The following is a 24,520-nucleotide window of genomic DNA, read 5'->3' on the forward strand; positions in this document are numbered from 1 at the left end:
CCGTGAAGCATAGCCTCTACTACATTACCTGGGGTAACCATATTCACTTTGCGGTAAACCTCCTGCCTCTCTTCATCCCTCTCGGGCAATGAAAAACTATGCTCTACTGTATCCTCTTCAGTGCAGTAGAGACATACGTCGGCCCTCCTCCTCTTCCTTTTAAATAAGTAACTATTAAAACAGGTGTGTCCTGTCAAAAATTAGGTAGCTGAAATGACACCTCCTCATGTCTCCTTCTATACCACGGCTTAATGGTAGGGATCAACCTCCGCGTCCACTGCCCGACCTCCGCGCTCTCCCATCGATTTTGCCACTTCTTTAACAACTCAATTACCATCAAACAATAATTGGTTAAACGCTCGCAAAACCTGGCTCGACACCACCTCAACCGCAGCCGCAACCGCCTCATTTGGGATACCGTCCAGTCCGGGATTCTTCTTTCTAGATAACCGCCTTACAGCCTTCAACATCTCCTCCAAAGAAAATAATAGGATGTCCACTGCAGCCACATCCACTTCACTCTGCCCTGGGTGCCTGGGAGATAACACCTTAATACGTTCCTTTGTTGCTTCCGCTGAGAGAATGGGTAGCGCTCTACCGAATTTCCTGGTCACAATCCTGTAGGCGCTAACCCAAATATCCTCCTCAAGATTAGAACAAAGTGCTTCTTACAACTCAAAGTAGCCATTCTATACACCTTCCTCTTATCTGCCAACACCACTCTACATTATCTATCCTCCTCATTTTCACCACCCCTTCTTGCATTCTGCAGACCACATCTCTAGACTTGCATACATTTGGTTCTTGCCTCTGCCACTGCTGCTGACCACCAGTAAACGGTTTTATTATGCCGATCACCACTGTCCAATGACTCCTCTACCGCTCTTGACATCACAGATATTAAATATCCAGGCGTTACCTCCTCCATATTCCCAAGACTTTCCACCATCTTACTCTTAAATTTGCAGTCCTTTTTCAGAAATCATCTTTCTCTCCTGCAAACCAGCATGACACACTAAGTCTCCCACTTCAAAGAAAACAACTTCATGGTCACTAAGACTCCCCTTCACCCTCATCACTCACCAACTCTTCATCCTTTGTGCCAACCTGGTGAAACAAATGTTACATCAACTAAGAAGCATCCATTATACCTCACCAACTTAGGCACCTCGCCATCATTCAGACACATTAGTCCTTTACTCGCAACCATTTCTTCCAAAATAATACCTCTAAGGTTGATAATATTAGCCTCCCAGACCATATTTTTGGCATTAAAATCTCCTGCCAAAACCAAGCACTTCCTTTTTTGATTTATCACCACACACAAGTCCTCTACTGTTTCCTCGAATTCTAGCACACTGCAGTTGGGAGAGATATACCCACTAACCACCACTATATCAGATAACTCCATAATTACCAAGCCCCTACTCTAACCTCTTGAGAGTAGAAGTTTACCTCTAACTACGAACAGCGCAGTACTCTTCTCGTTGTCTGCCATCCATCCCTGTTCCTCCACTCCTCTCCAGTTGGGCTCTGACACCAATAATACATTAGTGTCCAACCCTACCTAATTCGAGCAGGGAATCATAATCGGTGCACTCTTATTTACGTTCAACTGAAGGAACCTAACCATTTTTGGATTTTCAGAGGGCGCTACCCATCCGATGCCCTTTCTCACCACACTTCAAACACCTCATCTGCACTTTACAGTCCACCAAAGCTCATAGCAGCCCTATCTACTCCACTATATCTAGCAGCCATGTGCCCGTTCTCCTGACACTTATAGAACCTAAGTTCATTTCATTGTTGGGACACATGATAGTGCACCCAACTCACTCTCACTCTGTCCATAGCAGCTAACCCTGCAGCCGTCACTGCCAACATAGCAACTACCGCATTTTTAGTACCCCCATAGGCCGGCCGAAACGAAACACAAGAGGGGTCAACTTGTGTTGACCCCTCTTTAGTTTGCCTTGCTTAGCCAACCTCCTCACCACAGGTGCCCTTTCCCTCAAATTGCACCTTTCTTTCAAATTGTGCCTTGCTCGCTATGTTGTACAAAAACACATTATCCTCTCCACCAACATCAAAAATTGATTTTTTAGCATACTCGCACTGTGAGAAGGCCTCTACAGACCATCTCTTACTTATTAACGGCGAAATGTCCTCTTCCAACACTCCCTCCTGAAGTTGTTTCAACAACCGCCTTCCCTCCCTTTGCATCGTTTGCGTAGCCGCCTCCACCAACTTCTTACTTGGCACCATTCAGCAAGAGTAATCCGCACTCTTTAACTCTCCTTTCGCTTCATTAATTCAGTCAGCCACAATGAACACTGCTTAATTTTCACTTTAGTGTTGGAGTTAGCTACCACCTACTTAGCTAACCTTTCAACCTGCATGCCTTTAGTCCAACAATTGTTCAAAAGCACATAGCCCCACCGGCTGCACTACCTCTTCCTCCACCCTCCAACGCTTTAACACACGGTCCAAACACCCCGTCCTTCTTGCTGACTGACTGGCTTCTTTTAGCCTGGACTTTTCTAACTAAGATATAAGTCGATAACTTATATTCTAACTAATATTTAACAGTTATTTTATAATTTTAGTTTTTGTAACGGTTTAGTTACAGTTAGTCATTATTATTACTGATTACTGAAACAAAGTGTGAGTAACGGTAGACATTGTACTGAGTCATTTAGTTTCTATTTCATTGTTTCATATGGAAATATGTGACTGTTTGAAGTCTTTTGCAAACTTTTCAGAAAACATGACAGATGTTTAATTTTCAATAATAGAATGAAACTTGGGTAATTTACAGAATTGGTTAAAGCGCTAATATCAGTAACTACTGATATTTCTTTTAATTACAATTTTCTTTAATTTCATTCAAATAAGAAAACGGTCTCTTCTTGGGCGACTACTATGCCTTTGGTACGTCACTTTGTGCCATTTAAATCAATAATTTCTAATCTTTAAAAGAAATTAGACTTTTTTCAATTGCACAATTAATAATAAAAACCGAATACACTCAATATAGTTTCAGTGTTACTTCTTACATGTCTCTGAAAATGTGTAAATTCATGTACCCAATTTTACAGCAGTTCCACTTAATTAAACTTTTCATTTATTAATTTTACAAAAATTAATTAATCACAAAGTGGTTTTATTTTTATGATTAATCTTGAAGTAAAGATCTGAAAACTTACTTTATAAATTTCTTTCAATAATTATTCCCAGAACCTGACTTAATATTTTGAACGCTTTTTCTCTGATAAAAGACCTGCTACTTACTTTCATAAACTTTACCGATAAATTATTGTAATTATATTTAATACATACATATTAAACTTGGGAATGAATATATTTTAGTTTAAAGTGAATGAAACAATTTCTGTATAAAAAAAGTTTTTTTTTCTCATCAATATTGAAAAGTTTTTTCTCAGATTTATTTAAGAAAACTTTTTTTTATTATTGATAAAATGGAAAATTTAGAATTAACTAAATTTGGTTATAATTATCACTGAAGATTTCAGAGATTTTGCAATTAATTAAGGTTAATGTGTAGTAATAAATTTGATCACTAAAAAAATAGGTAAGTTTATTGTCTATTCAAAAAAAAAAACTATTTATATCTTCAGCACATCATTGCATTATTTTAATTTTGTTCATCAGTGTAAATTCAGCTAAATACATGTTCTTTATAAATGTGGATAAAATTACTTAATGTTTTTTTACATAAATTTATTTAGTACTCAATACAATTAACTTGATATGACTTTCTAACTAAACTAGAATAGAGAATTAATTAACATAATTTCTAAGTTTATTTAAGACTTTGATTAAAGCTAAAAACCATAAGGTTCCGTAAAAAGTTCTCAGATAAAGGTGAGAAAGGCATTAACCAAAACTATCATTGTTATTAATTTAGGGCGAAAGCTTAACCTTTTGAGAAGTCTGTAGGTTGGGATTACGAGGAGGTGACTGGGACCCTGGACATCTTGGAATTTAATTCCAAATAAGTTAGTTGGAACTGAAGACAGGAAAGTTGTTGGCGGCTTTTTGGTACGCCGCCAGGAAATTCTCCCTGTCCCTTACCGCAACGCAAAATCCCCTCTTCATACTTTTCCCTCGTTCCTTTTTCTCTATCCTTGTCTATACTCCTTTCATTATTCCTTTCTCAATTTTGTACTTCACCCAAATTCCTTTCTTTCAGTTCAGAGTCGCTTGGCTTTACTGTAGTTATGGTAAAACATTATTAACCTTTTTAACTCGTCTAAAATTAAAATTTTCTTTAGGAAATTACTTTAAAAGTTGAATATTAATTTAATATATCATTTTTATTTTTTAACAGTTCAAAATTATGAAATTTTATTTTATATTCCTATCTAAAATCAAATTATAATATAATGCTTAACAGAGTATTTGAGTGTTTTTTTAAACGACACAGCTTTTACAACTGTATCTAATAAAAAACCGGATAACCTATATATTATATAAACACCTATTTGAACACTTTCTCGTTTTTTGCTTTAATTACTGGTCAGCTTGTTCATGAATTTTTGATTAAAAATATTATTAATATGTAGGTAATATTTTACCTAAATGCAAAACTAAAAATTAATTTAAAAGTAATATTAAAGACATTACAAAAACCGAAAATATATAGAATAAAATTGTTTTTAGCTTTTGTAAATAAAACTTGTATGTGAATTATTGTACTGATTTGCTGATTATATCATTAATATATTACACAAATTGTAAGACAGTGTGGCATGGTTTATTAGATAAATTAATATATACATATATGATATAAATACAGTGAAGCCTTCTTTTTATTTAATTGCAGAATAGGAAGTAAACATTTTCTTTAAGTAAAAAGCTATGAGTAGTATGTTTCTTAGATATGAATTTAAAGCCAAAAATCTTAAATTTGGAATTCTGATACGTGTTTTACAATCAGTCGTAATTTTGTAGCTCATTCTTTATGTTGTTTGGGTCTAATTAGATTGTGAGTGATCACTCTCCAATTTATTTATGTCAAGAATAGAATTGATATAACCTTCTGATTCTTTTGACTTTAGATAAAGCAAAACAAACAAAAGATTTATAAAATTTTTCTGTTGAAGATAAAGGAATTAAAAATTAAATATTATTTTATTCTCTAACGGGTGGGATTTTATTTATTTCAATTTTTTTTTTGTCTTCAGTCATTTGACTGGTTTAATGCAGCTCTCCAAGATTCCCTATAGTCGTTTCGTTTCAGTAAACTCTCTACATCCTATATCCCTAACAATCTGTTTTACATATTCCAAATGTTGCCTACCTGCACAAGCTTTTTCCTTCTACTTGTCCCTCCAATATTAAAGCGATTATTCCAGGATGCCTTAATATGTGGCCTATAAGTCTGTCTTTTCTTTTAACTATATTTTTCCAAATGCTTCTTTCTCCATCAGTTTGCCACAACAATTTTTCATTTGTCACTTTACCCACTTGTCTGATTTTTAACATTCCCTTTAGCACCACATTTCAAAAGCTTCTAATCTTTTCTTCTCTGGTACTCCGATCGTCCATGTTTCACTTCCATATAAAGTTACACATATACAGTTTTCCTTGATCGTAAATGAACTCAAACGTTTTATAAAAATTATTTTTATTAACTCGCTTAAAATACAACCTGGAAAAACATAGTATAAGTATAAACTGAACAGACAATCTACCTTCACTCGACTAAAACAAAATGAATATTACTGAGTTTGAGGCGAAATGTATACTTTTAAAAAATAGAGAATGATGGTTATAATAAATGTTATAATAACCGGAAATGAGGAGGTAAAAATATATATATGACAAATATTTATTTATAAATAAGCAATTATGATATTATCTAAATAACGGGTGTGACAACATTAAGTTAATGATGTGAAATCAAAAGTAATTACAATACACACTACGATTATCTTTACCTTACAATCGTACATTATACGGAAAGATGTAATACAATGGTAAATACAGATATTAAACCCTCATTTGGATATCCCCGCATATCACGCGCACCTGTAAATTTCATGTTGGTTTTTTAAAAAAAAAGGTACTGTCAAACGCAAGTAAATAGGGTAATATTTAATGGTCTGGATTGGGAATTTCCTACCGATAGTGACTGGTTTATTGTGATAGACATTGTATTCTAGAATGCTACAATATATGTTTAAACCTTTTTCCATATTTTATTACAAATACTATTGAGTTGCGACTGAATTAATTTGCTATTAATTATACATATTTGATTGTTTTTATATATTTCTAAATTATCTGAAAACATTAAATTTAAAATAAACTATCTTACCTCTTATTAATTTAACATATTAATTAATTAAATAATAATAAAATTAATGCTGACTGTGCAATTTAAGTTAAAAGCAAGTTCGAACAGCTTCCAATTGAACTATTGCCTGATAAACTGGGAAAGGAAATGGAATTTTCCACTTTGGAATCTACTTTTTTTTTCCTGTTTAGCCTCCGGTAACTACCGTTTAGATAATTCTTCAGAGGATGAATGAGGATGATATGTATGAGTGTAAATGAAGTGTAGTCTTGTACATTCTCAGTTCGACCATTCCTGAGATGTGTGGTTAATTGAAACCCAACCACCAAAGAACACCGGTATCCACGATCTAGTATTCAAATCCATGTAAAAATATCTGGCTTTAATAGGACTTGAACGCTGTAAGTCTCGACTTCCAAATCAGCTGATTTGGGAAGACGCGTTAACCACTAGACCAACCCGGTGGGTTACTTTGGAATCTACTGCAAACTATATGGGGTACTTCGCCTGGAAGTTATCTAGTACCCTGGAAGTAACCATCAAAGGCAGCTAAATGGCTGTCTAATGCCGCCGTCAGCATTACCCAAAATAGAAGGCAGGCCAAAGGCGTTGGGAACAGACAAGAATTTAGGATATTGAATGCAACTTTTTAAAGAAAACCAGAAAGGGCGAAGACAAATTTTGGAATCAACAAAACGAGATAATGGAAGAAGCAAACAAAAAGGGTGATATCAAACATCTGTATAGCCATATGTAAAAAAAGCCCGAAGGCTCGCAAAGCAATAATCCTTGGAAAAAATAGGGAAATGCTACATGATCAACAAGCAGTTCTTAATCGCCGGAACGAATATGCAGATTATCTATACAACGACAACAAACCAAATCAATCGGCAGAAGAAAATTAGGTAACAGAACTGGAGCCTATATTGCAGAAGAAGAAGTATATATAATAGTATATATATATATATATAATAGTAGTATAATAGCTACCCAACAGAAACCACCAGGAATTGATGGTATACCAGCAGAGCTACTCTCACCAATACGCATTGCATCAATGACCCGTCTGCATCTGAAAAATGGGTACACCAGAACATTTTGTATGCTTAATCAAGTCTCTATACCTTAACCAGGTAACCCTAGTCCTCGCCAGTCGATGACATGACTGGTTTAAGATAAAAACGATACTAGACAAGGCTACATCTAATCCCCACTAATTTTTAATCTCTTTGTAGAATCAGTTATGGAGTCTTGACGACACCAATATTGATGTAAGAATTGGCTGCAGAATTATTAACAACCTAAGATATGCAGACGAAACGACCCTGCTAGCAGAAAGATTTTGAAACACTGATGAGGGTAGTGCAAGAAGAAATCGAAGAGGTGGTTTCATCTGAACATGACGACCGTAGAAGATAAGAACATCACGACAACGAGAAGATAGTGGGGATTGAAGATTTTATGTTGCTTGGCTCAAACGTCTGCTGGGATGGAAACTCTATGCCGGCAATTAATAGACGTCTAGCAGTTGATAGGGCTGCCATGACTGGGATGAACAAAATATGGAAAAGCAAGAACATTAGATTGAAAACAAAATGCAGACTGGAGAGCCCAATTGTGTTCTCTATTGCATCCTACGGTTGTGAAACAATGACCACCAAGATGGCTGACAGGCGCAGGATCGACGCTTTTGAGCTCTGGAGTTGGTACCGTGAGCTAAGAATCTCGTGGACGGCCAAAATAACTAACAAAGAAATTTTTAATAAAATCAACCCTAATATTTCCTTAGAAAGCCATGCTTTGGTAACGTCATAAGTAAAAGTAACTTCTTTGAAAAAATTATCTTATTAAGCATGAGAAACGGAAGAAGACTGCTTACTAGGACTACCAAGAACCCGTCGGTTGGATACCATCAACGAAGCAACAAAAATGAGGATAGCGGAACTGAAAGATATTGTCAGAGACGGAAGAAGTGATTGTGCATAATCCAAGATCCACCAAATGACCGAGAGCCGTACGTGATTGAACGGTTAAGAAGAAGATGAAGAAGAAAACTTCTCCCTACAGCTCCTTATAAACTATAATTAATTTATTTTTTATAAAAAATCGATTAACATATTTTTCCATTCCCGAAATTTCTGTAAGTCCCCCTTACTTTCACATCCATGATTTTCACCCAAGATTAATCAAAGATGGTTTGTACCAGCTATCATAGGCTACCTAATTATTTTTTCTACAAAAACTCTTGTTGATTGTCCTATTTTATTTATAATTACAAGGAAAGGAAATATTATTTCCAGAAGATTGACTCGAAACTAATTACACGACTCCGTCATTAGTGAACTAACTGATGTCACTGTTGTTGATGACATCCGCCTTAAAGTGGCAGTTTAAGAATAAATGTTATTACATTGTAAGGAATGTAGTCTTTCGTTATATTTGATCAATAAATGTTATTACAACTTACACTTTACGGCGTTGCGTTATAAATTTAATCTACCCAGAAACATCCGTGGTATCTTGTACAATAATAACGAAAATTTGAATCGGATGTTTCTGTTTTTGCATAGTACCAGGTTACTGCAAAAAATGTAATATTATCATATATATTTTTATGCTAGAAGAGTTTTTGATAATTTTTAACCTTTACTTTCAATTTTGATTTTTTTGGTTCTATGTCTTTAATTTTATTATTCGAGAAGGGAGCCTTTTGCACAACCTATCAGAATTAGGTAAGTTTTATATAGTTTCTTTAGTCTATTATTTTAACTTTTATATTTTAAAGACTCCGTCTGCGATATTAGTTTTAAGTTTTATTTCACTTTTTTGAATTTTGTTTTAATAAATTTTTATTATATGATTTATATTAATTTTTATTATTTTAGAGTTATTTTACCTTTATATTAATAAAAATTCCGAGCGATGTTAGCGCACAGGCATTTGTCGCTCCCAAACAAAAAAAAAAAAACAACTTACGCTTTACAGAATAACATAACCACAAAAAAAAGATTAATTTCCTTGATCTCATTTAATTTTTACATTTAAATTAAATAGCAAACATACTTTTAAATACATTCTAAAACTGATTTAAAAAAAAACAAATCTCAAGTAATTGCATCTCGTAATACAAACATGAAGGTTTCTTACTTATTTTAGAACTCTTAATACACACAGACGTTAACTGATATCTTAGTTTAATATTCAGTACAAGTACGATAAAATATGGTACAATATAATTACAATACAACATAGGGTAAATATATTATTCTCTACTATTTACCTTATGAATAGTTATATTCATACTAATAGTCAGCATGTTAATTGAAATATAGAACAGAATTTAAAAAAAACTACGTGGAAAAAACTGTTACGGTAACGTATACCAATCGACTGTTATGCAAAATTTTTTATATATTCTGGAAAGAAAATTACAATATTACTCCAGAAATACAATGTAGAAGATTATAACAAAACATATTTTGATAAATACAGAAACTCAAGAGTAAACAAATTAAACTACAGGTACTGAACTAATTACTATATCCAGCAGAATGGACTGAACGCGCACATTTACTTAACACATTGCAACACACACACACACACATATATATATATATAGTTTATGAAACACATTTACAAGAAATATATGCCAGGACAAAAACAATAAAATGAACTTTAAATAACTTTTTAAAAATAGGAAGGATACTCTGTCAATCAATATTAACGTACCACAAGATATTAAATTTTTCTTATATAATATATAAATTCTACAAGGAGTACTTACAAGTCAAAATTCAAATGTGCGCTTGAATTATTTTAAGTTTACAAACACACTAAACGTTATAAAAACAATATTTACATCAAATATTATAATATAGTTATTTATATTCACCAAATATTACTATTTAACTACATGCCGTAGGAATATTCTTATTATTTTAAGACATCACAGTAGTACACTTACTTGATAACTCTACTGATAAAGGACCACACAATTAGTTCTAAAAGGACTAATTGTGTGGTTATTTAAATGATTTAAAATAATTTTAAAACTTTTGTTTTATTTCATTATTCTGTTCAACAAAAAACAATTTAAAAATTAAAAATGTGATTTTTAGTGCAATACCAACTTACTGCTTTAAAAAACCAGTTCTGATCGAAAAAACGGGTTTTTCAAATTTAAGGTGAAAGTGTCGCCTCTTTCGTATTAAAACAATTATATATTTATTTCATTAAAACTAATGAAAGTTTATTTTTTTAGGCCCTTTAACTGATCTCCATAATTCGAATTTGGATTGACAACGGAAATTTTGATGTGTAATTTTTAAATATATTTGATTTATTGTATTATTTGTGATTAAAAATGGCGGGTAGTTATATTTTGTCGTCAGTCTGTGATTCCCTTTACGAATAAATAAATTAAAAGTATTTTAAAAAAGCCTTAAGGCTTATATTTTAAATATAAGCCTCTAAGGTTTAAATTTTAAGTATTTTCAAGATAACCTTTCAACTCAACTTTACAACCCGCTTAAGTGACAGCGGAGTTTCTCGTTTAAATATTTATCTCTATTTTATTTCTCTTTTAACTTTTACATTGTTCCAATTATTATTTTCAAAAGGATTCCTTTACGTACAAAAATAAATTATCCATTAGTATCAGAGAGCTTGTTTATTTTTTATTTCTAAAATGACTTTAGAATCATGAATTTATACTTAAATTTTTTTGTTTTCGCTGATTGGGTCAATGTTAATTATTATATTTTAATCATCAAAATTTCATATTTTCTTTAATACATTAATTTTTCTCACATTATATAATTTTGCATAGAGTAGATGATTGGAAAGCAATGAAATATATTTGTACATTTTATTTTATTAACAATCTTTTTACTGTTTAAAAAGTATACCGTGATTGTGTTTATTTTTCCTTTTATATTTATCTATTGTTTTTTCCGAAATTCTAAAACAAAATTATCTGAGTCGGCTTTAAAAGCAGCTTTCAATAGCGTAAATTAGATGTTTTGAAAAATTAAAATGATTAAAATCCATACGGTTATTAGACTGTAAAAAGTTTAAAAAATGAACTTCTTCTTTAATAAGACTTATGCTTATTAACAAGAAAAAACAATTAAATTAGTCTTTAATACATATTAACATATGAAAAAGAAGAAAATGTTCATGACCTGAATCTTAGTCAGATCTTATTACCTTATTTCTTTTCGTTGACGCTACAGGTTCCTTTATCATCAACAAATCTTCTCTATCCTCTAAAAACCAACGATACTAGATTCCATCTTCTCCTCAGTCAGCGTCTTTCTTCTTTGATTTTATATTTTCTTTTTATGTTACTTTAAATATTCTTTTATTTTTTACTCTATGTATGTGTGTGTGTGTGTGTGTGTGTGTGTGTGTGTGTGTGTGTGTCCCATCCATCTAATTCTTTTGAAATTTTATTAACTTCATGACATCCCTCTCATTAACTAAAGTTCAAGTTCTACATCTGTCCGTCATTTTTCACTCCACCATTCTTGACTGGCCAGAAAGGTCTTCTCAGTCCTTCCTGACAAATCATTTAATGATTTCTTTATTTTTTATAGTCAATGTCCGTGTTTCTAAATATATATTACTGCTAATCTCACCAAACTTTGATACACTTTCATTTTTATTGTTCTAAATAAAAGCCTTTTTTTAAAAATACTTTCATGTTACTGTAAAATACTGTATTTTTCGTTTGTATTCATAACTTGATTATCTTTATCATTTCATTTTTAAAATTTAATTCAATTCCAAAATATCTATAATTTTTTATTCCCTGAATTCTATTTACACCAACAAAATTATAGTTGGATTTCAAAAAGCCAAAGGTCATATTCTAATGTAATTTGTTTTTATTTCATCTATTTATTTTATTATTATAGTCTGTAGATTTAAGAATACTACTGAAATAAAAATTACTGAAATAATTATGTCGTTCAGTACAATTAAACGGATATTCATCCGTTTTTCTGTGTTGGGAAATCTAGGTTTAAAATTAATTAGATTACTTAATCCAATTAAACATAAATAACTAAAATTTAGTTTAATCCATTCTAGGTAAAAAGCTTTGATTAATGTATTAATATAATGGAAACTATGTGAACTGTCTATTCCACAAAATGAAAGCAGATATTAGTGTGGTTGACGCTAGTTGAGGTTGCATATAAAATTATATTTACATACACGTGAGTGTATTTCAGTATAGCTTAAATACAAATCCCCATACAGTGCTTCTTGTTTTAAATACTAATGAATAAACATGATGTATATCCATATATATTCAAGACATATTAGTTGCTGAATCCAATATAAAGTTGTTTATAATAAATACATTCATATTTTTTGCAGTAATTAAACATGAACTCGCGCACACAAACACAAATACACGAATGCACAAACAAAATTTCCGAAATCAAAGCAACACAATAAAAACAGGTTTTTATGTAAATTATGACTCCGTTTATATATATTTTTTAGCTAAATTTACATGTCACATAGTTAAATTCTACTTAAATTTTCCAAACTTCTGAGGTTATTAAATCTTGATTTTGAGTGGTTTATTTTTATTGTAAAGAAAAATGGTATCTTAATCATTCTCTGTGTATGTAAATTTCTCTTGGTGTAATATCAAATAATCCCAGCACTAGTTTTTCAGTTTTTCTTATTTAAAACTAACACCTATCATTTCTTTTCCTGTCGTGTTAATTGAATTAACCCTATTCACAACGTTTATAAAAGAATAGGCAACCTGTTCTCGTGTGTATATATGCATTAGCGAAAATAGTACTAACTGGATAGTCTCCATAATGTTATTAAGAAAAGATTATTTTTCCGATTTTATAAACTTTAAGAAAAACCTTTTATGATTTATATGTTATCTATACATACATTTTTTACAAGTATCTTTTACCAATTATACCAGTCTATTTCCAGTTCAACTTAAAGAAATTTCTTTAAATATTGTTTACTTTGAGTTTTATTTGATTAATTAGTTGAATTTCAACTTGATTTAATTAAAATTTCATTAAATTTAATTAAAATAGTGAGTGACAAATGTCACTAGACCCTGAAGAAAAAAGAAATATGCTAAAAAAATTTATATGGCCTTACATTGACGTTGAATGTTTAGAAAGGTTTGGAAATCTCAAAATAAAAATAAAAATAAAAAATACGGGCATTCAATTCAAACTGTAAAATTAAATAATTTAGTCTTCAAAGAAAGAAAAATATCCGGTTATCAAAGTGCTTCATATTGTACGTTGCGCGCGTCCACGCGCGCGCGCACACACACACACACACACACAAATTTTCTTTAATAGTAATAAATTAATTTAAAAAACTTGTTGAATAGGTTAAGAATTAGTTTTGTATTTAACTACGTTTTGTTTAGAATTTTCTATTTCCAAATTGTTTTGTTATTCCAAATTAAGTAAAATTATATTTTACCTGATTAATATACATATAATTATGAAAAAAATATTTCTCTGAACAATCAGTGGATTGAAGCATAAATTGCATAACTTCTCCTAAAAACTCATTTTAATTAACTGGAATAACATAATTCCAAATATAACCTTATCGCCTTAAGAACAACACCCTCCATAAAACTCCTCAGCACAGACACTTAAACACATAAAAAGCATATAATCTTACTGACTAACGCCCCTTCACAACTACTCCTCAAAATAGCCCAATCCTTCCATTTCGATAAGCGAAATTTAATATTCCAAAACTTGAAAAAAACTTGTTCAAGTAGCTTCATACTTTCTCAAGCATTATACTAGCTTAAAATGTTGAAATATTAAATTTCGTATATTAAAGTGGGAGAATCGAGCTGTTCCGCGATGTAGTAATTGTGAAGAAGGTTAGCTAATAACAATTACTATTTAATAATTGTTTCGATATCTGAGGAATTGGAGGAATATATCTAAATATGGTATTCATACTGTTAGTAATTTTGGAATTTTGATCATTCTAGTAAATGGATGAAATTTGCGTGAAGATTGTGTAGTATTCGATGGATTCGGTAAATCCTAGGAGTATAACCGATATTTGCATTGTTTATATGCTATGTGTGTTATTTTATGTGCATTATTATCTTAAAAATAAATAAAGATAATGTTTGAAAATATTTTCGAGTATTAACTTCCTACCTATATTTAAATACATTGAAATGAATATGATTATGCCCATTTAACAAAACAATGTTATTTTATTTCCTTTTTTAATCGAGTGTTAACAAATAATTACAAATGGTTCAAAATAATAAATGAAGTTTGTTACTACGCAAATACAAATTTTCTTACATCAAAGAGTTAAGAATTAATGCTGAGGAAATTCTATTAAAACAAAAATATTTACATACATTTCCTTCATAGGCTATAAAGTTAATATAATTTTAAATCGAGCAAAGATAAATATTTTTATTGAGTCTACAACGACTACATTAGATTAAGTCATCGGTCGCACTCCTTCCGTACTATAATGTAATTTAAATTACACAAATAATATTATTACAAAATAAATAAACAAGTGCATCTAGATAGTTTAAAATTAAAAGCAAATTACTATTATTTATATTTAATTTAAATTATGTATTTAATTTTAAAGGAAACAATTTTTTTTTAATTTCTTATCAATCGGTAATTTTTCATTTAATTTTGTGATGTAAAGTTAAATATATCTTTATTTTTATTTTCAGCTGTAATAGATATAATTGACTACTTATCTCTCTTTGAATTAAAGATGATCAATTTTCTTCTGTTGATTGTTGTAATCAGTAATTTTAAGTACAATTAGATATTCAAAAAGTTAGTAGGGCAATGATAAATATATATGATTTCATTTTCTCTTTTCATAAATATTTAAACGCATACGTTAATCACAGGTTATTAGAATTTAGATACTATACGAATAAAATAATTATAATTATTAACTTATGTACAAAATAAAATCCCTTTCAAAAAATGCAAAAATTAGACATTACAGAACAGTCATCTTACCAGAAACCCTTTTTTTCCTGTTTAGCCTCCGGAAATCACCATCAAGTATTAATTACTTCAGAGGATGATATGTATGAGTGTGAGTATGATATTTATGTACTGTACTTCACTTACACGTAAAGTATAATAGTCTTGTACAGTCTCAGGTCGAAAATTTCTGAGATGTGTGGTTAATTGGAACCCAACCACCAAAGAACACCGGTATCCATGATCTAGTATTCAAATCCGTATAAAAGTACTGCCTTTACTAGGATTTCACTAGGATCTCTCGACTTCGAAATCAGCTGATTTGGGAAGATGCGTTTACCACTAGACCAACCTGGTGGGTTACCAGAAACCCTATACCGAGCGGAGTGTTCGCAAAAATTTTCAAAAATTAACATAATTAAAGTGGAAGTGAAAATACTAAGAAACATTCACGGCCTTAAAATTGTCAATAAAGAAATACAGGCTTAAAAGCTCACAAGAAATTTACAGAAATTTGGAAATAATAGAAACTACAATAAGATAAAGAAGACTTAAATTTTATGGACATCTATTCATAATGGATGAGAATAGTCTAACTAAGCAGTTATTTACACATTTTAAAAACAGAAAAACAAAGATTGCATGATTTAACAAAGTTGACAAGGATTTAAAAATATTAAATATCTCAGACGAAATAATTGAAAATAGAAACAGATTTTGTAAAGTAATAGATGAGACTAAATTTCCAGAATAGCCAAAAACTAAAATTAAAAAATTAAAATGGAGTAAAGAGAGAAGAGAAAGACACAGGGAATTAATGAAACAATTTTGGAAAAGGAGAAAAAAGTCTGAAGCAGTGCAATGTGATCCTTAGATGGTCCAATCGAAAAAATAAATAATTAAAAAAATTAAATATTTTCAGAAATTATAATTCGGAACCACAAATAATCTCAAGGAATATGTTGTTAACTCCTTCCTACTATTTTTTAGGAAAATTCCTACTATTTTCATAGAATTTATAGTCCTACTGGACATTTGATTTTTGATTTCATTTTTAATTGAATTTTTTTTCCCTTGTATCTAGGGTGTGACAGACAAGGGCGGAACACGCTAACAAACTGATGAGGATATATTTTTTTTCAAGTTTGTTTTTTTTTTATTTTTGTGGTATTAATTTTATTGAATTATATTTAGCTGTATCTTTCTCTTAGAATGTAACGTTATTTTCACCGATACAAAATTACGTTTTACATTTTCCGGACTCAACAAAACAAATAGATTGAATGTTGTTCGTTGATACCTCGGTACAATTAATTTAATTAAGTAACATGTATTCTGTATTCTGTACGTTTTACATTTACTATTGATATACAAATTCCCATGAAAAGAGACAATGAAAATAATTAGCATTGAATTTATTGAAAATATTTAAAACATATCAAGATTTTCTATCCGTGAAAAATCAATTTATTAAAAGTAAACCTATAGAATTATAAAAATCCATGAAAAATTAAATAGAATAATTTTCTTAGAAAGTATTTTATAACTTACTTATTAATAACTATTAATAACTTCGTTTATAGAATTGTTTTTTTTTGTGTTTTTCTTGAATAAAAAATCTGATGTGGACACTACATGACTTCCTTGTACGCCTATTAAATTACATATGCACATTTTTTTTTTTTAAATGAAAAGTACATGAAAAATTTATTATAAATTTATAAAATGAAGATTTTATATATCATTAATAACTTCTGATATTTTTTCAAAATTTTTTTATTATTTATTGTAATTTTCTTTTACAATCAGAGGTTAATAATTATTAATAAATCAGTATATTTAAATTAATAAAAAATGTTAACAAAAGAAGAAGGTTTAAAAGGGTTTAAACCAATGTGCCTTTCCCTTGAAAGATACAAATATTTCATTAATTAAAATTTTATTGGGCTATAACTCTGGAACCAATGAAAATAAGTACCACTGATAAGCTCTCAATGACGGCTTATTACTGCAGTTAACAAAAAGTCCAAAATTCAATTATTTTGGATTTATTTCTTCTTTGGACACTTTTGGTTCAGTCGATTGCAATCAAAGTGGAAGGTGAACAACTAGATGTTACAACAGTACTAAATGAAAAATTTCAACATCCTACGGCTAATTGTTTTGAGTTATGCAAGGCACATACGAACGTACCTATATATGTACGTACAGACATCACGTCGAAACTACTTAAAATGGATTCAGGGATGGTCAGAATAGAAATTTCCGTTATAACCGAAATATTGGTTATAACTGGTTACCTGTAATTTGTAAGGGTAGAAATGTATTTATCTCGGTTCTTAGCGTTACCCGACAAATACCACTAGGAGGTCACCACACTTCGTTTCTCTTTTTTTTTTTAAATGTTTTATTTACTTTTATTTTTTTTATCATATAACCGGAGGCAGGTATAGCGAGTAGCGTCGTACGTACAGTAACAGTGGCTGTGTTGGTTGAGCCACCGCGCAGTAACCAGAGCACTCCTTAAAAAATCTAAATTAAAAAAAAAGCCGAAAATAGTTCTTAGATATTTATCTAAAGAGCCCCAATCTAGTGAACATATCGTTTAGTATAGTCGGAAACGGGGAAAATTTGCAAGCATTTTTCAAATTTTTTTTGCCTTTCTTCCTTCTCTCCTTTCAGGGTGGAATTTTGAAAAATCTATAAATTGGTTTTTAGATATTTAGAGGAAAATTATGACACACTAAAAATCCAGTTGATGTCTTTACTTATTACCCAAAAATTAAAATAAAATAGTCGGTTAAAAAAAATTCAAAATCCATTTTAACTCTTTATTCTTAGAAATTCAAATAATCAAGAAATTAATTTTTAGATATTTACACGTAGAGTACAATACCATAAATCAAGTTGATATCTTAATTTGTTACCGAGAAATTAAAAAAATAAATTTTATTGTTTCTCCAGTTTAATTCTTTAAACTCGCGATTTCAAAAAAAATCTTTCTCAGTGTGCGTTTACACCGTAAGAATAACATGTATACAAATTTTTATCAATTTCTCCTGTTGTCTTTGCTGGCCGTTGATGAATCTGTCAGTCAGTCAGGGCGAGTTGCTTTATAGGTACAGATGTTATTACTTTCTCGTCTAGATAGCACTATAGCAGAGCATAGCTCAAGAAGAGAAAATATTGTAGTCGGACTAATTTGGACATATGCGGTTTTCATTGGATCTTGACGTTTGACTCTTAAGAAACCCAAAATACCGGATGGAAATTTTCCGGTACATGTGTTTGGTGCTGGCCTCTAAATCACCTTATATCACCAGAATTACTGTATCGATTTTGACCAAAGTTGGTCAGATTACTTCTTATATGGGACATTGATGGCATTAAATTTTCAACTTAAAAGGTCAAAGGGGTTAGGATGTAAAGCAAGGTCACCCTCAGCATCTAGAGATTTTGTCTAATTAAGGTCATATTTTTCTTTGGCACATTTGTTAACAATTTTAACATAACAAATATTAAAAATAAGACACCAGTCTGCACGGTACAAGCGAAATTTGTTCTACGTAAGTTGTGAAATTACATTTTTTTAGTTATTGCAGACCGTTGTCGCTAGTATCGTCACAGCCGCGCGAATTAGATACTATACGCCACGCGCTTTAGTTAGAATCAATGAATTAAATAAATTAAAAAATATTATGTTTAAATAAAATGATAAATATATTAAATTAAGTTGTGTGTGTAAGTCGTGAATCAGAAACAACCCACAGTTGTAGGACTTTCCCAAAATGCGGGTTTACCCGCGTGACAAGAAATTCCTACAACTGGTTGTCAGCTGTTATTGTATGCTAATTGAAAATTAATTGAAATTCTAAATACCGGCATATTTTTATATAATGTACTGGTTTTTCCATTATCTTAAATATTCATGAACAACTAGATTCAAGATATTGTTTATTTGCTACGTGATCGAAATTTAATGTCGTTAGTTTATTTTTAACAAAAACTTTGTAACAAAAAATTCAATAAAGAATTGTATGTTATTAATTTTACATGATTTTGTTTCCCAGTATATTCCTCTTAGGTTACTTCAAGCATTTCTAATTTTTATGAGTGGTAAAAAAAAATACTCAGTTAATAATTTTCATACATTTATATTTATTTTAAAGATTTCGTAAAAAAAAAGAATCTCATTTTTAATTTAAATTTCATTACAAATATAACAAGATAGGCGCCAAGAAAAATAAAATAAAATCATTCTTTATAAATTGGTTAGATTTTGACAAGCTTTATGGATAGATATTCTGTTTCTACAAATAAAAAGAAGAAAAAATAACAGACGCAAGTGCACATTCCTTATGGATAGGATTTGTAGAAAGAGTAGTTCAGAACGATAGTTGAATAATGCATTGGAAGAACAACCGAACGCTAACCGGCTGATTGCTTCAGAGTTCACTGCATCTGTAACCACCATACGCACGCGAACAAACTTATATATAACTTAATGTAAAATAAAATTTAATATTTTTATAAAGAATATTTTAAATTTTTGGAATCTATACTTATTCCGTTTTACTCTGTTTTTATAAAAATTTCACGATATTTAAAACAATTCTCTTGATTTTTATGTCTAAATGGTGAATCAATTAAATGGAGAAAAAGTTACTTCAAAATATTTAAAGAAAGTTTTTTTCATATCAGTCATTATACTTGTGGATTTCCCGGATAAATTCAGATGGAAATTTGATAAATGCATAGCCCTTGAAAAAAATACTTGCAATGGTAGCATTTTTCAATACTCATCACCGTTAAATAATTGATATAGGGAAGATTTCTGTTATTTCTAGTGTTATCTACAATCTCTTATTTTCTAAGTCATTTTTTCATTAATTGATACTTTGAATCCGTTCTCATATTGACCGTAATTGTTATGTTTGAACATCTTGTTTTTCTTTTCCATCTAACAGATCCTTTCAAAATTTTTATTACCTTCAATAAATTTTCTCTCGGAGCATTATCCACAAAATACTATTTATGTTTTCAGTTGTATGAAATTTATTTTAGTTTGGCTTCACTCTTTTTATGCATGCTTTATTTATAAATTAATCTATTTACCAATTTAAATCTTATTACTCATTTCTGTGACTAAAAGTCAAATGATACTTGTTTTATAGAATTCACCATTGAGAAATAAAAATAAAATAAAATTTTCATTCAAATAAAACCATTCATTCTACTTTTTATTGAAAATGAATTTACATCTAAGTTTTTCCAATCGCACTACCTTTAAAGAAAACAATTTTACTTGTTTAAATAGACAATAGACTCAAATTGAAGAGATATTTTGGTCATAAAAGTGAAGTAAAAAATTAAGTAACAATACGATGTTCTATGACATGACTTTTTTCCCCTTCCCTGAGCCGGACCCATAGCTAATTTGTTTGCTTGGCATTTCTCTCGTCACCACTCCATTCGGTCGCCCTAAAGCATAAGACCGAATGTCTATGCCACAAATGGCTACAGAGCCTCGAAACAGTTTAGCGACCAGTGCCCTAACTAGCTCCTAGAGCTTACCTAATAGCGTGAGCGGACTAAGTGCAGTGCCATCCACCACCGGCTTAAAACCCATAGCTAAGTATAACTCAGCCCAGGGGGTGACCTTTAACTGTAATGGGCCTTCCCGCCCACCAGCTGTACGCCCGACAAGGGAGGTCGGCCCGCCGGTCGGATCTTTTTTATTCTGTCAGCCTCTAACCCTCAGCGAAGAGACTCCGGATCTTTATCTTAACTGTTTACTTCGAAAAGTTTCAAATTTTAAATGGCTAACGCAATCAAATTTACAATGCTTCATATGACTTATTTCATGATATTATCCATTCTTTACTTTTCTATGCTGATATTTTTTTCTCAAATCAGTAATTATCATACAAAATTAATTTGTTTTTTTCCCCAATGTTGAATTTACAATCTGTTCCAATTTACCGGAACCATAAGTAAATTTATATATTAAGGGGTTTTCATTGAAATTTCTCAAGACCTGTGTGTGTGTGTGTGTGTGTGTGTGTGTGTGTGTGTGTGTGTGTGTGTGTGTGTGTGTGTGTGTGTGTGTGTGTGTGTGTGTGTGTACATGTATACATATACATACATCTCGTATATATGTTTACTCTGGGGTCGGGCCTTCCGATTTCAGATTTGCATCGTTTGCGGATGACACGGCCATCCTGGCTGTGGATGACTCTTTCGTAGCTTCTGCTAAAATGCAAACACCCTATTCGATCTAATTAACGAGTGGCTAGCTAAATGGAAGATAATCTAATCTATATATGGAAGTTAATCCGGCTAAGTTTATTCATGTTACGTTTGTGATGAGGAGGAGGTAACTGCCCGCGAGTTCAACTTAATGGCGTTTTTATCTCGCATGCTAACAGTGTGAAATGGTAGCACATCCCTAAGACTACATCCGAATCGTCATCTTACGTGGAGGATTCATGTCAGAGTAAACAGGACGTAGCGTAAAATTAAGTTCAGAGAAACGTACTGATTGCTAGGCAGGGGGTCGCAACTATCATTAACAAGCAACTGCTGTACTCAGCGGTCCTAAAAATGACGTAATTCATATATGGACTACGACAAACGGGAGTAACATCGAAGTCTTACAGCGATTGTAGAACAGACTGTTGAGAAATATAACCGTGGTTTGCGAAAAGCACTGAAATATACGATTATTTGAGATTGCAAACCAATCTAGAAGAAATACGGCGATTCGACAGAAGAGGCAAAACGAGATTGAACAAACATGAGAACTGGCTGGTGAAAATAACTTCCTGAATAACAGCGAGGACGTTAGGCGCCTAAAGCGACTGCATATATTAGATTTGTAAGATCTCCGAAATTTGAAGTGAGTCAGCTACTCTCGGGTGTTGTGCATCGGCAAAATTCTTCATTCCGTTTTGTCACCTTTTTTCACTTTTTTTGCCTGCTTCGGTTGTGACGTCACAAGCGGGGTGACTCGAGACGGTCTATCTGTCTAGGTGCAGAGTCTGGATCGGATGGAAGCATAGTTCAAGGTCACAGCGATCTCTCGTGGCGTCTAACCTAACCTAATCCAACCGCTTCGATCTACACCTCATATTTTATTAGGGTCGGGAGGAAGTGCATCTCAAGACCGTGTGACGTTACAGGCGGGGAACCTCGAGTCGGTGTATCTGCCTTGGTGTAGTTCTGGTTGTGACATATCAAGGCCACGTGATGTCAGAGGTGTGTGTTATAATTAAATCTCGCATCTTATCAGAACCAATGTAAGCACAGTTCAAAGGTCATCAGAACCAATGTAAGCACAGTTCAAAGGTCATGTGACATCAGAGCAGTTGTCGACTGCAGCAGGGGCTCGTGATACTTTTAGTGCTGGCAGTTCAGATATGAACTAGATGAAGATACTAGCGCTGGTGATGAGATGTTCCATGTTCCATCTCACCAGAAGCTCATATCACTAAAAATTAAATGAGGAAGAAAAGTGTCATCTTCATCGTTTTAAAGAATTTGAACAGGCTTTTGTTTGTCACTTCCGCGAAGATCCTTCAAAAGTTGTCGACAGTATGGCTTAAAAAGTAAACGATGCCTCAAAAGATGCCAGACAGTCGGTTAAGGTATTATTCCAAGTACTTTACTCGCTCTATAGTTTGACTTTCCTTGGGCTTCGTACAAAACTTTCTTCAATTACAGTTAGGGTAAATAACAAAAATTATAGTATATAGCCTAAAATCATTTGCTCCAGTATAATATCTAAACACGAATATTTTAAAAAAATTGAAAAATAGAGAGCAATTTGAAAGCCTACAAATTATTTATTATTTAAATTAATGGAAAATTACTGAAAGTGTATATATGTATATAGAATTACTTATATATTCATTTAAATAACCTGCCTGATTATAAATTGTGATATTATTTCAGGTTTTCCAGTAAAAGGAAAAAAGGAATCGTCAAGTATGAACAGTTTTGGTAAGATTTATTCAAATATTAATCGTATAAAAGATTTTTTTTCATTTATTACACATATACACTTATCCATTCGTTTTTCATTCACGCGGGTCCGGGTTTGTATTTATGAATATGACTATTCACACAGTACTGGTATGCCACAGTGTGACAGTGTATTTTATTTTATTACTATTTTTCTTATTTTATTTTAATTTAATTAATTAATAAACTCAATCTATTAAATACAAAATTAATTTCTCATCATAACTGAAAGAGTTATAATAAAGTACCATTCAAAAGGATCAAGTTTTACAGAAATGGACAAGTTAGGAAGATTAAGATGAAACTGACAACTGTCTTGCAAAAGTTGATCTGTCCGAAAGGTAAAGCTTAGCTGTAAATGTAAGACTGTCTTTCTAATGCACCACATATGGATTAGAAGTGTTACATGGTTTTCCGACTTAGGCAGTCACCTTTGCTTCTTTATCACAAGAAAGGTCAAAAGTAAATTGGTTTAAGTAAAACTTTTATTGTTTTTTATTCTTGAAACTTAACTATATTGGCACTAAAACAAAAACTTCATTAATAATGTGTATCAATTAATTTTGAATTATCTGTAATAAATCGATTTATTTAAATAAAAAAATTATGAATACTAATTTTGGGGGGGTATCTTCTTCAAAATCTTAGGATTTTAATAGATGGTTTTCTCTAAGTTTTAATAAATGGTTTCTACGACAAAAACTCTATTTATCATACTTTACTTTTGTTTTTTGGTTAAAATAACTTTACACAGTGAATTCTAAAGTTAGAACTGCTGAAAGAAAACGTTTTCTTTTTTATAATTTCGTACATGTATATTAGTAAAAAATGGCACAACGGTATGTAATCTAACTGCAACGGTAATTTATTCAACGTTTTCAGTCAGATCAAAATTACTTTCCTCATAATTACACTACTTATTTCTTAATTTGATAATTATATGTAACTGCTTCGTCCACTTGCCTTAAACGTAATATTAAAAAAAAAACGAAAATTTTAAACGTAATCATTAAATTAAAATCTATTTAATAATTAATATTTTTTAGCCGTTTAATGACACATTAAAATCTTTAAAAATTATTAAGACTTTAATTATATACTAATTATTTTTTAATTGAAGGTGGTAATTGCAAAGCACCCCTTCAGTGGAGTTACCAATTCATTGTTGTTA

This window comes from Lycorma delicatula, chromosome 3, assembly GCF_047948215.1.
Source record: "Lycorma delicatula isolate Av1 chromosome 3, ASM4794821v1, whole genome shotgun sequence".
Taxonomy (NCBI): domain Eukaryota; kingdom Metazoa; phylum Arthropoda; class Insecta; order Hemiptera; family Fulgoridae; genus Lycorma; species Lycorma delicatula.